We start from the raw sequence: 18,390 nt of genomic DNA, 5'->3' as shown, positions 1-18,390 counted from the left end.
CTGTAACTGAGATATGGCAGATAGAATGGGGTGTGCGGTTGCATGTGCAGCCAGCCACAGACAGCTATATTTAGCAGCTGCAGGCACTGAGAGGAGACATCGGGGGGGGGGGGGGGGGGAGGGGGACGGAGATTCAAAGGTGTACCTACAGGAAGAGCTGCACTCTGCCATCAGAAGCACAGTGCCAGACCTCAGTTTCCTCATCTGCAGAATTGCCCCAGAGTGGTCTTCTAGCCACGACCTTCTGAGATGCTCCCAGCCTGGCTTGCATGTTTGTGTTGGACCACAGTACTGTACTTGCTCCCATTATGAATTCTCATGTGAACGATGATTCACAAAAACCTTTGGTTAGGCACACATGGGTGTTCGTGTCTTCCACAGGTTATGCAACCAAAACTTCAGAAAGTTGAATATGAAATGTGACCTTTTCATTCGAAATGTAACCTCAATTCATTAACCAGCTCTCTGGCCACTATGTTACACTGGTGGTCTAACCAACAGATTTTGACATGCAACACTACATTTCTGTTCTTTAGTCCTACAACTGGACCTTTTCCGTTTCTGTTCTTTAGTCCTACAACTGGACCTTTTCCGTTCACTTCGGCTAGGCTATGCAGAATCAAATGTTCAGATGAAAAAGAAATAGAAAAAAAGTTTGTAACTGAATTAAAATCTAAGCATACACACACAAACAACATATATATCTGTATACACCACACAAAAGATATGGGTAATATATTGTGCACCCACAATCCTCAGTAATTTATACTTTGTGATAAACTTCCTTTGCCCCAGCCTAATAGACTCTGATACAACTACCTGATATGATCATCAATGCTTTGCTTTAACTGCTATTCCAAACACCCAACAGAGTAAGTACCCAACAAAATGTTCGTGGCACAGATAAATGCCAAGGTTGCTGTTACTAAGAGTAGGTGGTTTTTGGTGTTTTTTTTTTTTAAATACTAATAAGTACACATTTTACCTAGTTCTTACAAGAACAGACAGACGATTTTTGGACAATATGAAGATGTAGTTAGTTTAATATGAAGACAAAATTGAGCTTAGCATCAATAGCCATAGATTGTAGGCAAAGAAAGGGTTAAAAACACATTAGGTGAATCACAGATATGTCTCTTTATGGCCAGCAACCATTACTTTCCAAAGCAATTTTTTTACAGATGATTTCGTTTCCATAAATCACACTTCCAATTTTCAAATGTCTTTTTTAAACACATGCAAAAGCACTTCATAGGGCTCTTAAAAATCAGTACCCCCCCAATCATACATAAATTACACAAAGAATCTTACAAGTCCTGGAAGGAAAAGGAGATACACACAGAAACCAACTGAAAGCAGCAAATCCTCATCTCCCTGCTAGGATACAGACACTGGCCAGAAAGGTAAGTTGCTTTCTCAAAATGCTAAAGCTACAAAGACAGAAATCAAAACAACCCTACCCTGCTGGATCAAGAGCGTCTTTCCAGAAATGTTCCATGGGCTTGTGGAAGTCAGGGGCTGAGACAGAGAATGAAGGGAGGAATGCGCTCGCGTGTGCGTGTGGCTCCGTGTGTGAGCGAGGCAGAGCGTGTGTGGATGTGTTTGTGTGTGCAATGGCAGGGATTCGGGAGGCAGCCAGTAGGCAGGGCACTTGGCAGCCCCTCCCGGCAGGCACGGCAGCCCGAGCTGCTGCACCCAGCTGGATGGATGGCAGGGGGGAGTGAGGAGAAGCTTGCTGTCTGCTCCCTGAGAGCAGAGTGGCACAGCCAGGGTCAGCGTTATTGGGGAGAAGCAAAACCCGGGCGCCTTTTGCTCCTCATCCTTGGAGCCCGGAGAGCGCCCCAAGCTTTCTGCTGCCACCCTAAGCAAGAGGGAAAACAGGCTTGCTGTAAATCATAGGCTTATGGCTAAAATAGAATGCCAGTCAAAAGTGTATGGATATCAAGTTTACAAAATGTGACACGGGCGGTTTTTCCTGAAGAATGTAATTTAACAATAAAAGCCTTCTGGAATACGCTCGGATCAAATGCTTTGCTGGCCCCAGCCCCCCCCCTCCACCGCCCCCGCCCCAGCCTCTGAACAGACACACTATTGCCGTGTGCCTCCGATTGCACCAGGAATCCAGACTTTGGAATAAATGTTTTGGCATTCTAGGGATGTGTTTCCAGCTGAAATGTAATACTCCTCCACCTCGTTAACCAAACCCACAAACCTTTCCACGAATAGCTCAGTTGACTGCTTTCTGTAAACATACAAAAAAATAGACATATATTATTAAAAGCCTGGGTATGAAGATAAGACAAAGGTGGGTATCGCTACTTGAAACTGATTTTAGGCTTTCTGGTTGCACGGGTATTGATTGTGGTGAGGGTCTGTCACTTCCCAGCGGTGCCCTGGATGGACCCGCCTGGTCCTCGACTTTTCTCTTGACCATGGTACTGACTCACAATAATAAGGTGCTCCCTTTTTGCCCTCACCCAAGGTCCCAGGACATGTGACACCTAGAGGAGCTTTTGTTGCCAGACGTTAGTCATGGCCTTGGGTATTAAATGACTCTAATCACAATGCCAGGAGTGGCCAGTCTCTGGCCCTGGGATCTCATGCAGTTACCAAGATATTATGAGTGGCTCTTGAGAGCAGTACAAAGAAGTAAAAAGTTGTATAAAAAAGAGTTAGAAAAATGTTAATGTTGTCACATCGCAAATATATGCGTCATGCTTTAACAGACCCAAAGTGTTACAACTGTGGGGCAGAGATGCTCTCCCTCCTCCACAATCAGTTGTAAAGACAAATATTGAAAAGACAGTTACCCCTTTGTAGGTGACAGTGGTGAATCCTAACTCCTCCTTAGGTCAACAGTGGCCACCCGTGCCGTAGGCCAGTCCAAAATAAAACAAGAACGTGCAAGGAAGGAAGAAGAAGGGAAGGAAGGAGGGGAGAAAAGAAAGAAAGAAGGAAAAAAAAAGAGAAAGAGAGGGAGGGGAATCTGCAAATAATCATAGGCTTTGATTATTCTGAGACCAGCAATCAGGGTTAGTCCTCTAAAAGCAGTTTTCTTGAATGCTTTGTCTCCCACATTCTCTTTCCTCTTCCTGGTCCATCTCCCAGGCTTGGGGACAGGGCTGGGGGAGGCCCGGCACCTTGCCAATTTTCTTTCAGTGTTTCTGGCAAACAACCTCACAGTCCGGCTAGCTCCCAGCTCTCTCCTCTTCCCTCTCTCTCCACACTGTCACGCTGGACATGCTCACCCGCTGCCGTGACTTACAGGTACTTGTGGGTGAAGAAGGGCCACGTCTCTTTCTCCAACTCCACCACTGAGTGTACATCCAGACCCACTTTTCCAGCGTCTCCTGGGCATTGCTGGCTTGCTCAAAATGAGTCATCATCCTCTCTCCCACAAACATGACGTTCCTCTCCACTCTGGCCTATGAACAGCATCACTGTCCCTCCTGTCGGCGAACGACGGTCTCTCAGTTTCCTGTGACGGCTGTCCCTCCCTCTCTTGTCTTCCACGTTGCTGAGCATTCTAGACTTGCTGCCTCTCCCTGTCCCCCCACTTCCATCATTCTCCTTCAACCGCATTACCCGACCTGTTGGGAGAGCCTCCTAGCGACTTGCCTGTCTCTTCCTTCCCTCTACTTAGATTCTGTCGCCTTCTACTTCCTCGGTCCTGCTTCAGGACCCATCTTCTCATGACCCGGCTGTACCTCTAGCCAGATCGTACCTTCCCCCAGAGTTCAGGACTTTCTCCTGCCTAGTGTATCTCCTCCGAAGTGTAGCCTGGGCTGCAACCCAACAAAACCCTTATGCTCCGACACACAGCTTTCCTGATGACATTCTCTCTGCCCACGACCCCCGTTTGCTGCCTTGTCAGGGGAAAGCACGCTCCTCTTTAAGGCCCAGCCCAAATGCCACCACACCCATAATGTCTTCCTTGATTCCTTTTTTAAAAGGAATTTCCTCTCCATTGAACGCCAGTGGTATTCTCATGCATTTATTACATTCTTCCTTGAACGAATTATTTATATGTATGTTTAATCCCCTTGTCCTGCTGAGAAGCTCCTTGAGAACGGTCTGCCGAGAGCTATTTGGGAATTCGCTGCGTGCCTAGCACTGTGCCTGGTCATATCGGGTCATCACATACTGGCTAATTGATTAATCCAGATACTTAAAAGAAAAAAGTAACAGCAAATTTATCCACCAGCCATCTCTAAAAGCTAGCTTTCCATGTAACATTCTACCATTGTCAAGTGTTTTTGCTAAAAGATTATCTTTGTATCCTCATACCGACCAAGGCCATAAAGTCAAAATTCAAATTCATACAGTCTTGAAGATGAAGCCTACAATTCTTAGCAGCATGACTCACAAGAGAGCTCTGAATTCTTAGTTCATAACCAGATAATACTATGACTGAACATAGCTTCTTCTCCAGCTCTATTCAAAGCATTTTACATTTACAAAAACATGATTCCTACAATAGAGACATGAAAGAAAATACATGCGGAAATATTTCCAAAACAGCTTATAGTACTAGAAATGGTGCCTTCAGGGGCACCTGGGTGGCTCGGTCGGTTAAGCATCCAACTTCGGCTCAGGTCACGATCTCACAGTTCATGAGTTCAAGCCGCACGTCGGGCTCTGTGCTGACAGCTCAGAGCCCGGAGCCTGCTTCCGATTCTGTGTCTCCCTCTCTCTCTGCCCCTACCCCACTCATGCTCTATTTCTCTTTCTCAAAAATAAATAAACATTTTTAAAAAATGGTTCCTTCACTCTGAGACATGAGGGTCTAGCTATGTCTAAACTGATTATTATTTTTGATTAAAAATGCTCTGTTTGGGAGCTTGTCTTTGTGCACTTATTTGACACCATCCATTTTCCTCTAGAGGAAAATGACGGATTTCCTTTTTAGTTTTGCTCATTTTATTTTTTTTTTATTTCTTTAAACCACTTTATTGATGAATGATTTTCATACAAAAAGCTATACTTATTTAATGTGCACAACTCGGTGAGTTTAAGATGCGACTGTTTTTTTGGGGTTTTTTGTTTTTTGTTTTTAATTTTTTTTTCAACGTTTATTTATTTTTGGGACAGAGAGAGACAGAGCATGAATGGGGGAGGGGCAGAGAGAGAGGGAGACACAGAATCGGAAACAGGCTCCAGGCTCCGAGCCATCAGCCCAGAGCCTGACGCGGGGCTCGAACTCACGGACCGCGAGATCGTGACCTGGCTGAAGTCGGACGCTTAACCGACTGCGCCACCCAGGCGCCCCTGTTTTTAAATTTACATCCAAATTAGTTAGCATCTAGTGCAACAGTGATTCCAGGAGTAGATTCCTTAGTGCCCGTGACCCATTTAGCCCATCCCCCTTCCCACCACCCCTCCAGCAACTCTCTGTTTGTTCTCCATATTTAAGAGTCTCTTATGCTTTGTCCCCTTCCTTGTTTTTATATTATTTTTGCTTCCCTTCCCTTATGTTCATCTGTTTTGTCTCTTAAAGTTCTCATATGAGTGAAGTCATATGATTTTTGTCTTTCTCTGACTGATTAATTTCACTTAGCATAACACCCTCCAGTTCCATCCACATAGTTGCAAATGGCAAGCTTTCATTCTTTCTGATTGCCGAGTAATACTCCCTTGTATCTATATACCACATCTTCTTTATCCATTCATCCATCGGTGCACAGTTGGGTAGTTTTGCTCGTTTTAAAGAATTCAGCCTGTTTTAAGGGGTTTTAATTAGCTCGTAGACTTTTTTCAACTGACCTTTGATTTTTGTTTTATAAGGAAAAACTTATATGCAGGGAAATGCACATATCATCCATGTCCAGTTTAGACATGAGTTTAGAGAAATGGGTATGTCCTCAGTGAGGTCATGGAGTGTTTCTATCATGCCAGAAAGTCCCCTTCATGCCCCGCCCTAGTCAACTCCTAACCCCTGCAGGCAACCACTGTTCTCGTATCTATCACCATAGATTTATTTTGCCTCCTGGCCCAGAATATGACCTCTTTACAAACTGGAGCACATATACCCTATTTCCAGCCAATGACACAGCCAGCCTAGTGCTGGGCAATGCAGTTCTGCCAAGGCATCCAAGCTCAGAGCTAGGTTTCTCTCAGTCAGAAGTCTTTCCTTGGGCCTCAGCTCCTTCAAGGCCACAGAATTTTCCTAACACCCTATGCATGGACCTTTTTAATTGTAACAAACTTTACATAAGCCTGCAAAGATTCAAGTTACTAAGAGGCCAAGTGGAATCCATATTCTTTAACATGTTCTTAAACAGCCTTTTCTTCCCATGCCATTCCAAAACCAAATTTTGTATTTAAAAAAATGACTTATAAGCCCAGAATCAAATCCAAGATCCTTAATCTCACAAATTCTGGGACTTCAGATGCCATTTCCTGGCTTTCTACCCAGGAGCTGATAGAGAGTTTGGATATTTGGTTGTCAGGCAGAATAGCTACTCTTCATTTTAAATCAGTGAATGATTCATATTTAATTCACCAGATTTAACAGAATTTAACAGAATTTAATAACTTTCACCTTACATTTTCCTGAAAAGATTTTTTAAACATTCTAGAATCTTTTTTAGATAATTTACTTATATCACATATGGCAGAAGACACATTAGAAAGTACTTTCACCGTAAGTGCCATGAATGATAAAAGAATTCCAATTATTCCAATGGTTATTACACTGCGTCCCTTTTCCTCCCTTTATCTGTTATGTATTTGAGGAATCTCATTGCCAGTTTGGGGTATTCTCTGTCAAGAGCAATATCCAGATTATAGCTAAAGTCACATTGATTTAAATAGTCCCATCTAATGTTGAGGAGGACCTTTGCACACATACATGCACACACACGGACACACACACAAATGTACACATGCCTAGTAATCAACCAAGTTGCAGCCAAATAAAAAAAAGAGAGATTTGTGCATTCTGAGCCTTTTCAGGTCTTTTTTCCTATTTTGTCACCTCACTCATCGGGCAAAGTGGCTCCTTCCCACTCCCTCTAAGTACCCAAGACTCCCATGCTAGCCAGTCTTCCTCCCTTCTCCCAACTTCTTCATTTATAATCACACTGTCTCAAGGAAGTGATGTATTTACGAGTTTGCCAAGGAATGACTCATTCATTCAGTTGACTCGGAAAAATACATTGATAATACAATGTTATGTCAATTATATATCAATGTTTTTAAATGTTGACTAATTACTATTTACCAGGACCATTTCTAAGTGTCGGACACTACCCTAGTTAGCTCAGGCTGCTGTTACAAAATACCATAGGCTAAGTGGCTTAAAAACAGACATTTATTTTCTCAAATTTCTGGGGGCTGGAAGTCTGAGATGAGAGTGACAGCAAGGTCAGATTCTAGTGAGGGCTCACTGCCTGGCTTCCAGAAGGGTGCCTTTTCCCTGTGTCCTCACATAGCGGAGAAAGTGCTCTCTTCTTCTTATAAGGCCACAGTCCTATTAGATTAGGACTCTATAACTTCATTTAACCTTAATCACCCCCTAAAGATTCTATTTCCAGACACAGTTAACCTTGGAGGTCAGGGCTTCAAGATATGAATTTTGGAGAGACAATTCTGTCCCTAGCAGTCACCCAAATATAAGCAAAAGGAGTATCTCTGCCCTCACAACACTTACCTCTAGGGGGTTAGTGTTTACTCCTATTTAATGACCTCTCTTACTCTGCCACTTTCAAGAACATCTCTGCCTCTGTCTGCCCTCAGGGGTTGATATTCCTTCAGGTTCATCCCCTACGCCCCCCTGTCTTCTCTGTACTTCTTCCATTGGATGATCTCAATCATTCCTAGGGTTTTAGGTTTCATCTTTACATTAAAGACTTAAAAATGGAACTCTCCATTCAAGATCTTTTGCTGGCTAGGAGAGCCAGCTAGTAGAGAGCCTACTAGACCTCATTTTTACTTGCATGTTCATTTATTCAATAAATATTTATTGAGCACCTACTATGGACTGACCATTTGAAGCTCCACTTGTCCAAAATTAACTTTTCTTTTTCCCCAGACCAACTCTACCTTCTGTCTCTTAGCTCAGCAAATGGCACTGCTGTTCACGTAACTGTGTAAACAAAAAAATCCAGCCTCAATCTTGCCCCTCTTTCTCACTCTCTAGGTTGGACCCATCACAAATCTTTCTTATTTCCACCTCCCTGACTGCTCTAGGTCTACTCTCTTTTCTGACCATCTTATGATATTCAGGCCACTCTCTTCTCTCCAAGCCTGCCTCCAGGCTTTTCCTTTCACTGCCCATTCTTCACACTGCAGGAAGAGTAATCTTTCTCCACAGTAAGAGAACTCGAATTGTTATCCTCATTTCTCTAGGGTCCCCACCCACTCTCCTACAGATATTGTGCTCCTGCCCTATTGAATTCCTTTCAAGTTTCTCTAACCCTCTGGCTCCTGTGTAAGTCCAAAAAGTCACATATGTGGTTTACTCTCCCTGGAATCTTCTTCCCACCTTTTCATCAGACTTACTCCTACTCATCCTCCAAGTCTCCCTTGAGACATCCCAGCCACCAAGAGGATGGCTTCCTTGATTTCCTAATGGGTGCTTCTCTTATACATGTCCATACCTCCCTAAACATCCCCAGTTATAGCCTTTATGCTGTTGGGATTTCCTGTATATTTTGTGGTATCCTCCCACTGACCTATAAATTCAAAAAAGGCATACAGAGGCTATCTTTTTCCAAGTCATAAGTCCATCGCCTAGTACAATGCCTGATGTGTAGTTGGCCCCTAATAAATATTGTTTAAAAAATGAATGCTTAAACCCCTCCCAGATATCACATTTGCATTGTTAACTGACTTTTCAATAACTAACACAAAAGGAATGAACATAATGGCTAGGGTTTAGAACGAGAGTTAGGAGAAACTTTGGAAACAGATTCATATTTTCTAAACAAATTAGCTTTTTTTTTTTTTTTGAGAGAGGTACAGAGAACAAGCAAGGAGGGGGCAGAGACAAAGAGGGAGACACAAAATCTGAAGCAGGCTCCAGGCTCTGAGCTGTCAGCCCAGAGCCCAACTCAGGGCTCAAACCCATGAACCATGAGACATGACCTGAGCTGAAGTCAGATACTTAACCAAATGAGCCCCCCAGGCGCCCCAACAAATAAGATTTCTTAACACATAACAGGCTATTAGAATCGATGGTCTCTTTATGGATTATTGAGCCCAATCTCTTCATTGTATTTATAAGAAAACCAAGACCCAGAAAGACATAGGAGACTTGCAGAAGGTCATATGGCTAGGGGACATGGATTGGAAACTGGACCTTCAAATTGAGGGTTTCTACCCCACCTCAGCATAAACAAGTGGATAATGCATTCTTTCTTCTCTTCATGTGGGCCATGAATCACATAAATCAAATTAAGACATAAACTTGGTGGCTTGATGAGCTATTCTTAGAGTCTTAGAAATCCCCAATTCTTTGGAAAACACAAGACTGCTTCCACGTTCTCAAATCACTGGTAAAGAAATGGGGAGAAGGACTTGAGAACATAAGTTAAAAACATTGAAACAACTTGTGGTCAGATAAATAACTTGCCTTATAAAACATGAAGAAATGAGTTATGCTACTCGAATCCATTACTCCACAGAAGAGAGTCCATTTAGGTCTGACTCTTATGACCATAGAATTTGAATCAAACTTTCTAGCTAAAAACAGGCAAACAAATAAAAAACCAAACAAACAAACAAAAAAAAAAAAACTTTAAATCCTTCTTCTACCAGTTAAATTGTACAAACTTACAAACAATTATTCCTGTAACCAAAAAAAAAAAAAATTGCTTTACTTTATCTGATATATTTCAACTATCAAGAGGATCCAATTTGAATGACTTAAAGGAAAGACCCTTCCCATTAGTCATCAAGAAAACCACTTAATGATCAAAACATACTAGCCTTCCTAAACCCATAGTCTCTTCAAAGAACTGGAAAGATTATTAGAACTAACATTATAAACACTCAAAGATTTAGAAGAATTTAGTGGCAAACTTTTGGCCAGTTCTCAAGTAGAGACATCACTCAGTGACATTTGCCAACAGCTTTTTGCACTACAAATACAAAGAAATAGTAATTCAACAAACTTTTCTGCCAAATGCTATTAAGTGGCTAACTGTACAAACTGTAATTGCTCCCCTTTTCTCTACCCTGCCCTTCCCCTTAATTTTCAGTCCTTAATACATGTTTACTTCTTCCTTACCTGCTGGTAAGCTTCTCTCTTCTTTGAAACCTTTGCCAGCCAGCCCTAATCAATGTAGGTCACCCCACTGAGATCCAGAATTCTAACGTAAAAAATGTCTGCCCAGCCAATGTGTTCTTTCTTACTTGTGTGTCCTCAACTCCCTCGCCTTCCTTTTCAATGGCCCCAGTCATTGATACTCCTTCCTCAACACAACAGTCCCAGACCCAGGTATAAGTATTGGTGAAGTGTCCCAAGTTCAAGCTGAGCACCTCCCTCACCCTCCCAACTCCCTATCCTATCAAAACTCCAGGTTGCTCAAGGTCTTAATTTCAGTTTATAGAAACGCATCTGATTGTACTAATTTCCATCCTTACCTGACATACAGGTATTTGAATTTTAAAAAAGGAAACCTTATTAAACCAAGGAAATCTCTCCTTGTGGAAGTACAGGAGCGTGACACTCCTGCTCCTGCATGAAAGTGCAGAGCAGAGTGTAGGGTCTGGGAGGAGGTATTCAGAAATGGCATACTGTGCTTGTCTTTCTCCAGAGGTTTGAAAATTCGAAATGGAAATGAGTTAGCTCAAACCACTCCTTGGTTAACCCTTGAGGTGCCACGATAAAGACATGCCCTTCCTCCTCACAGGGATAGTCTTTGCTCTTGCATAAGCAATTAATCATCTAATATGAAGAATCACAGTCAGTTCCTAGGGGCCAAGTTAGGGCTTTCATAGGACATGCTCCATGGCAACAGTCCAATCAGAGAGAATGACCATTTTCCCAAACGAAAACCAAAGGTGAAACATTCCAAATACATAATATTTACTTCCTTGCTCCTTTGTGATGCTGGGGACAGAGGAACATTCGAGCAATAAAGTCATGTTCTAGATGCTTGTGTCAAACATCTCAAGTTTAAGTCTGACAATCCCCTTCCCATGGGCTTTTCTTCACGAAAAATATGGTCTCAGACTCTTGGTGACACGATAATTTTGCTTTTTCACAGAGGGCATCACAGCAATTAAACTAGAGTTTTGCTCATGAACCTAGACATACTGATTCTTGAAAATAAATGCTGCATTCATTCAAATGTTTCCCAATTGACCCTAAACCACCCCTTACTATATCCTTAACATCCTTTTACATCTCTGCCTGCCAGGCAGAGTTATTGTTTTGGGTAATCTAGCATTTGCTGAATGGCCAGGAGCACTCACAACCTCATACTCTTCACATGGTGTAAAGGAATTTCCATAGAAAGTCTGAGCCAGAACTCCTGAGTCCCAGCCTGTACCACCTTGGGGCCTCATTCCCAGTGGCCATGATGGAGTTTCATCACCTATCACCCCAATCTGTATGTGGGGAGGAAAGACGTTGGCAAAGGAAACCAGATTGTCTCCACCTCTCTGTAAGCTGGTTTGGTGGTGAGGATTATTTCTGTTCACTCTGAGCTAGTGCAATATGAGCATGATCACCAATTTGGGGACTCTTCTTCAAATCGTCCTCAAAACATCCTTTCTCCTTTCCCTAGAGTTCATTTCTTTACTGATATCTCTAAACCTTGTCAGAGGCCAAAGGTAAATCCGGATGGCTGTTAACTGAGTATCACATGCTTTATAGATATTACTTCACTTTAAGATTTTTAGTATATAGGGGCACCTGGATGGCTCAGTCTGTTGAGCATCTGACTTCGGCTCAGGTCATGATCTCATGGCTCGTGAGTTCGAGCCCTGCATCAGGCTCTGGGCTGACAGCTCAGAACCTGGAGCCTGCTTGGAATTCTGTGTTTTCCTCTCTCTCTGCCCCTCCCCTTCTCATGCTCTGTCTCTCTCTCAAAATAAATAAACGTTAAAAAAAATTTTTTTAATAAAATAAAATTTTAAGTATATAATGCAGTTTCTGTTTTAAACTGCCAAAGCTATTTTTAAAGACATCTTGAGATTTCCTCACTTGTGTCTGCCACTCACCAATTTCCCCCTTGGAGGCAAAGGATGTTAACAGTTTTTAAAAGTTTCCTTCCAGGGGTGTCTGGGTGGCTCAGTCAATTAAGCATCCACCTACCAATTTTGGCTCAGGTCATGATCTCACGGCTGGTAAGATCGAGCCCTGCATCAGGCTCCGTGCGGACAGCATGGAGCCTGATGGAGTTTCTCTCTCCCTTTCTCTCTGCCCCTTCCCTGCTTACACACATGCTCTCCCTCAAAATACATAAACTTTTAAAAAAATAAATAAATAAAAAATAAAAGTTTCCTTCCTGAGATGGTTCATGCAAACAGAAAACACACCTTTACACACACACACACACACACACACTCTCTCTCTCTCTCTCCCCCCCACGGTCTTTTTTAAAAATCCAAACAGTAGCATATAGCCTGTTTTCTGTCATGTGTTTTGTTTTCTTTAATAATATATCTTGGATGGCTTTCTATTCTGTTACAGATACATCTTCCTCTTTTTTTATGAATGCATAGTATTCCACTGCATGGAAGAAACATAATTTATTTTAACAGTTCTCCATCAATAGCCAGTAGGTCTGTGCCCAGTCTTTTGCCATTATCAACAATGCTACAATCAGCCAATCCTCATGGATGTAAATACGTGCAATATCCATCTTAGCAGATGTTGCCAAAACACCCTCTACAGTGGCGGTATAATTTGTACCCCCACACCCTCACCAATATGGTGGATCTTTGAACTTTTTGATCTTTCTCAAACTAGTATCTCCATGTAGTTTTTTTTAACGTTTATTTATTTTTGAGACAGAGAGAGACAGAGCATGAATGGGGAAAGGTCAGAGAGAGAGGGAGACACAGAATCTGAAACAGGCTCCAGGCTCTGAGCTGTCAGCACAGAGCCCGACGTGGGGCTCGAACTCACGGACCATGAGATCATGACCTGAGCTGAAGTCGGACACCCAACCGACTGAGCCACCCAGGCGCCCCATCTCCATGTAGTTTTAACTTGCACTTTCCTACAATCAGTGAGACTGGGCATCTTTTCACATGTTTCAGTAGGAATACTAGCCCGACCACCTAGGGGTTGGGTGAATTTGAACAAATTAAAGTCTTTGCGATCTATAAAGTTGGGACGATGCTTACCTCAAAAGGTTGTTGCACAGATTAAATGCAATGATATAGGGAATGCATGTTCTACTTGTTAATTTTCACCATTATTTTTCCAGTAGTGAATAATTACTGGGGCCCCAGAAGCACAAGCTAATAATGCATTAAAGGTCACAGGAAGTGTGATAAAGGGGAGAGTTGTGTGGCCCAAAGGTTTTCGATGAAATAAAGAGCTGTTGTTGAAGGTTTGCTTACGACCATTCCAAAATGACAGTCGGTTTAACACAACATCATTGAAATTCAGTACAAATCAGGACTGTTTCCGTGAGGATAAAAAATAACCATGCATAGTGGCACCTTAGGTGTGGAGTAGAACATTAACACCAGAAGCAAGCTATGTAAACTTGAAAACAGAAACTCGCTTATGAATCCAATGTGTTTTGGGAATGAATTGTTGAAATGCCAGCTTTGACTATTTTACGTCTTCAGACCCATTGCAAACCACCTTCTGTCACTCCCACTGAGGCATTGTACAGCACAAGTAAACATCCATCAGCGGATTTTAAACCTCTGTAAATAAATGGTAGATTGTTGACAAAATTGTGGCTGTCGTCTCAGGAAAAAGACTGCAGCTTCCATAAAAATAAAAAGAACTATTCTGAGGCAGACGATCGATATCAGGTGTTAGATGCTTTGATATACAATTAAAATGCTTGAAACTCGGGGTACCTCGGTGGCTCATCGGTTAAGCGTCTGACTTCGGCTCAGGTCATGATCTCACAGCTCCTGAGTTTGGGCCCTGTGCTGACAGCTCAGAGCCTGGAGCCTGCTTCAGATTCTGTGTTTCCCTCCCTCTCTGCCCCTACCCTGCTCATGCTTGCACGCGCGTGCGCTCTCTCTCTCTCTCAAAAATAAATATTTAAAGAAAATGTTAATAAAAAGTAAATAAATAAAATGCGTGGAACTCAAATGGCAAATGTGTCTACAATCTAATTTAGAAACCCTCTATGTACAAAATTATCGGTAAAGTTGAAACCACAAATCACCCAAATTTCCTTAATCATATCTTTTAGTCTTTCCATTTATATTGTATTAATAAATACAACCATTGGATTTGGAGACTGTGGGTTCCAAGAAGAGATAGGAAAACAATGATTGTGACCTTCGATGTATTTTTCATGGAAAGAAGAGGTTACATATTTATATAAAAATATTTACATATTTTTCATTTTTTGCAAAAGAAGCCAAGTAATTGTTTTTATATTGGAAGGAAACTCTATTGTCACATATTTATAAGTTTTCTGATCCATAGCATAGACATCAAAGAAGTTTAATACTCAGCCTCCTTTCCATGGTTAAATATACTCTATTCCAAATTTTTAGAAATCCATTAAAAGGAAAGTAAATGGGCTATCATTAAAGATAGCATCCTTTTCCCCTAAGATTTTTTAAAATGTGTTTTTACATTACAAGTACATAGATCTAAAATGAAGAATTTAACCAAGTTAGATTTAACCTTCCATGGGGAGTAGGTAGGCAACCTACTGTTACAGGATTTGTCACTTTGAACCACACATATCATTGTAGTGTTGTGTTTCTTACAAGATTTTGAGATCCTGTTGGGTCTCTAGCACACTGCCTGGCACTTGTTTGTACCCAGTAAATATAGGGAAAGAGAATGAATGAATGAATGAATGAATGAATGAATGACATTACTCACATTTCTTTTTTAGCTTCATGTAGATAAAAGGTTTCTTTGACATTTCGCCTGTTGTTTTGAATCATATAGCATTTACCAGGGGTTTATTACTATCTGAAATATTGAGCAATATCCATTCCTCAAGAAGTATAGGCTGAGAATACGTGTTCTGGTCAGCAGATGTCCTGAAAGCCACACGTCTCCAAGTGTCTCAGCCACACCAAGATAAGCTGTATGTGGTACGTACACTAAGTCTCTCCTGAAATTCTTAAGTCCTAGCTCAGTCCACAGCGTGGGCTTCTCCTCCTAATGACCTCCCAGGAACAACATCGCCCAGTGGCCACAGGCTCACTACATGGCTGACAAAGTCAAGAGGAATGAATAGAATGGATCTGAGGGCCCCTAACACCACACACTTAGCAACAGGCCAGCTAGCTTAGAGGTGCTCTATTCACAACCAGATGCGATGGTTCTACCCAATCACCATGAACTCTTCATTATCAGTTAAGAGCACTTGCTGCTTATATAGGTATTTTGGGGAAATCTCATGATATCCAGCTTTATACAGTCTTTTATTTAGGCCCAGAAACTTCAATCATAAGGCTAATTTTCTAAATAATATTATAAACTCCTTGGAGGTGAAGACTAAGTTCAGGAATCGGTTCAGGATGACGTGATGGAGACTCCTGGTGGTAGAAAGATTGGCCTCCTTATTTTAGTCTTTTTATTAACTGAATTAAGTGATTTGATGGTCAACAGGTTAAAAAAGCTGAACCATGTTGTTTCGGTCAAATATATATATATTTTTATATTTATATACAAACAGAATGTATATCTATATACACACAGAATGTTAAAATGGAACCATTTTGTCACAGTGTTGGGCTAAGGTCCCTAAACATTATATGCCACAATTCAAAGTGAAACCTAAGGCTGCCATGCAGTGTTGGGGGGAGAAAAAGAAAAAGGTAGCAAGGGAGATTTCACTCTTTCCTCTCACACATCAAGGATATAAAAGGATCAGGAGTTGGGAAATTAGAGGATTTTCAGAGAAAGTAATTTGCTGTGTGTCCCCCTCCTCCTCAGACGGAAGACGTAGGACATGCCCACATTCATTCCAAGCCCTGAAAAGGGGCTGCAACACAACACAGACTCGAAAAATGTCTTCCGAGAACTGGCAGACACAATGACCTCGTGGGTCTGATCCACTTGGAAATCTGAAGGACAAGAGAACCTGGCCCCCTACTCTGTACACAAGCCAAGGGAAGACGGTCCCGTTGGGACTGGGCTCTGCCCACAAAGTTTGTGGAAGCGAAGCATGGAGCTGATGGCCACTGCTGGAGAGAACTAATGCAGGTTCGATGTGGATTCGGCCCACGAGGACAGCCTGAAAGGGGACAGGTGACCTCAACAGGAAGTGCTTCGTTGATACCTGAGACTGAGGAGGAACCATCCATAACCTGCCAGAGGCTGTGATATTACCTGTGGAGGGAACCACAAGTGAAAGATCTGAGGAGCTGGGGCGGGGGACGTGTATCAAAAGCACCTGTCGGGCGCCTGGGTGGCTCAGTTGGTTAAGCGACCGACTTCAGCTCAGGTCATAATCTCGCAGTTTGTGAGTTCAAGCCCCGCGTCGGGCTCTGGGCTGACAGCTCAGAGCCTGGAGCCTGCTTCCGATTCTGTGTCTTCCCCCCTCTCTCTACCCCTGCCCTGCTCATGCTCTGTGTCTCTCTGTCTCTCAATAATAAATAAATGGTAAAAAAAATTTTTTTTATTGAAAAAAAAAAAAACACCTGTGAAGGAGCTCCTAACACCTGCCAGACCTAGAAAACATGACACCAGCTCACTACAGCATTTTCACCCCCCTTTTCTCTGCTCTGGACGCACCCATCCGAACCCTGCAGGGGTCAAACATTCAGCTGGCAAGATGCACAAAGAGAAATAAATGTGAAAGAAGGAAAAAGAGGCCAACTTCCCTCTCCCCTGCTCATGCAGCAAGCTTGTTTGAGGCCTGAACTGGGAAAGGGGAAGAGATGTGACAGTAAATGAAACTCACACGGTTTGATATTTACATTGGACTGGTTGTATTAATTAGTGACTGGAGGTCCTTTATTACTTGGAAGGGACCAGAAAGTCTTAAGATTTGCTTTGCATTTCATCCAGGGAAACAGCTGGCCTCGCAGAACATATTTAAAGGCACAGTGAATACTCTCTTATATTCCATGAGACCCACTTTTCTGTGTAACGGTCACATTTACAGTCCTTCAAGGAATTCAAGCTTCTCACACCCCTTTCCCCTACTGCCTTCAAGAAATAGAACAGATAGATTCCATAACTGGTCATTGAGACCAACTGGGGTGAAATTGGCTAAGCAAAGGAAGTCAACACATCTGCTACTTCTTTTCAAGGACACACTGATGCCCAGCAGAATAAAATGTCTTGATAATTCTTCACTTGTCAAATACAGATTTTTTAAATAAGGCAACAAGAGGCACTCCAAGAGGTTCCATTTATACCTTCGTAGAAAGAGTTTATACCCTTGTATAAAGCCACAATGCCTCCTTCAGCAACATTTGTATGTATGGATGCTTGTTAGTGCCGTTGTTTAAAAACACAAAACTGCGGGGGACAGGGGTCTGTGTTTTCATTAACCACTCCCTAAATCAAGTCCAGCAAGGGTGAAATGAAGAAAGGGTATATTCAGTTCACAGAGCACCAGGCCCCAGTGGCACGGCTGCCCTCCAGCACAGCGCCCTGCCTGCAGCACGTCTGGAACTAGATCAAGGGCAGAAAAGGCAGCCTCTTGCTGCAGGATGGACAGGAGACTCAGGCACGCAGGGCTCGCAAAGAGCATCTGACTTTGTCCGTTGGTCCTGGCCCCGCCAGAGTCAGGAAAATTCTCTCAGGAAACAGACCACTACCGACCACCTCTGCAATAGCTGTTATCTAGAACAGCCTGTGACTTTAAAATCATGTCAAAGTCAGGAGTATTGTGAGCATGCCGTGAGAACGAGCCAGGTAACCACAGGGTGTGAGGGCTGGACAGGATCTTAGGGGTCATCCAGCTAAACCGTTATAGTCTTCCCCACTGCCCATTCACACAGAGGGTGAGACTCACGGGGTGTAGACATCCCTCTTCCAATCTTGGGCTCTCTGCGACCCTTCCTGCACCAAGATTCTTCTCCCGCTAAAAGGACATTGATCTGGGAATAACCCTTTTGCACGAAGTGCATAGACATCATTTGACAACAGAGTTCTTGAATCCTACTGCCTTGGCAAGTCTCATTCCACAAGTCTGTGGTCACGGTACAGTCCAGAACTGTGTGCGTCCATTACACCTTTTCTTTGCATAGACTGGGTACAGAGGCCCTCATGGGTTGAGTGACAACATAGAATCATGGTCTCATAGCTCGTTACAAATGGAT

The 18,390-nt window shown here is 42.6% G+C and overlaps 1 long non-coding RNA gene across 1 annotated transcript; it reads left to right on the top strand.

Moving 5' to 3' along the window:
- Nucleotides 1–133: 133 nt before the first annotated feature.
- On the top strand, nucleotides 134–16,587 carry LOC123385580. Its single transcript, XR_006598410.1, has 3 exons — nucleotides 134–1,403; nucleotides 15,119–15,204; nucleotides 16,052–16,587. It is a non-coding gene; the product is annotated as an uncharacterized LOC123385580 (long non-coding RNA).
- Nucleotides 16,588–18,390: the final 1,803 nt, after the last annotated feature.

Source organism: Felis catus, chromosome B2, assembly GCF_018350175.1.
Source record: "Felis catus isolate Fca126 chromosome B2, F.catus_Fca126_mat1.0, whole genome shotgun sequence".
NCBI lineage: Eukaryota > Metazoa > Chordata > Mammalia > Carnivora > Felidae > Felis > Felis catus.
This window is presented reverse-complemented; position numbering and strand designations above follow the sequence as displayed.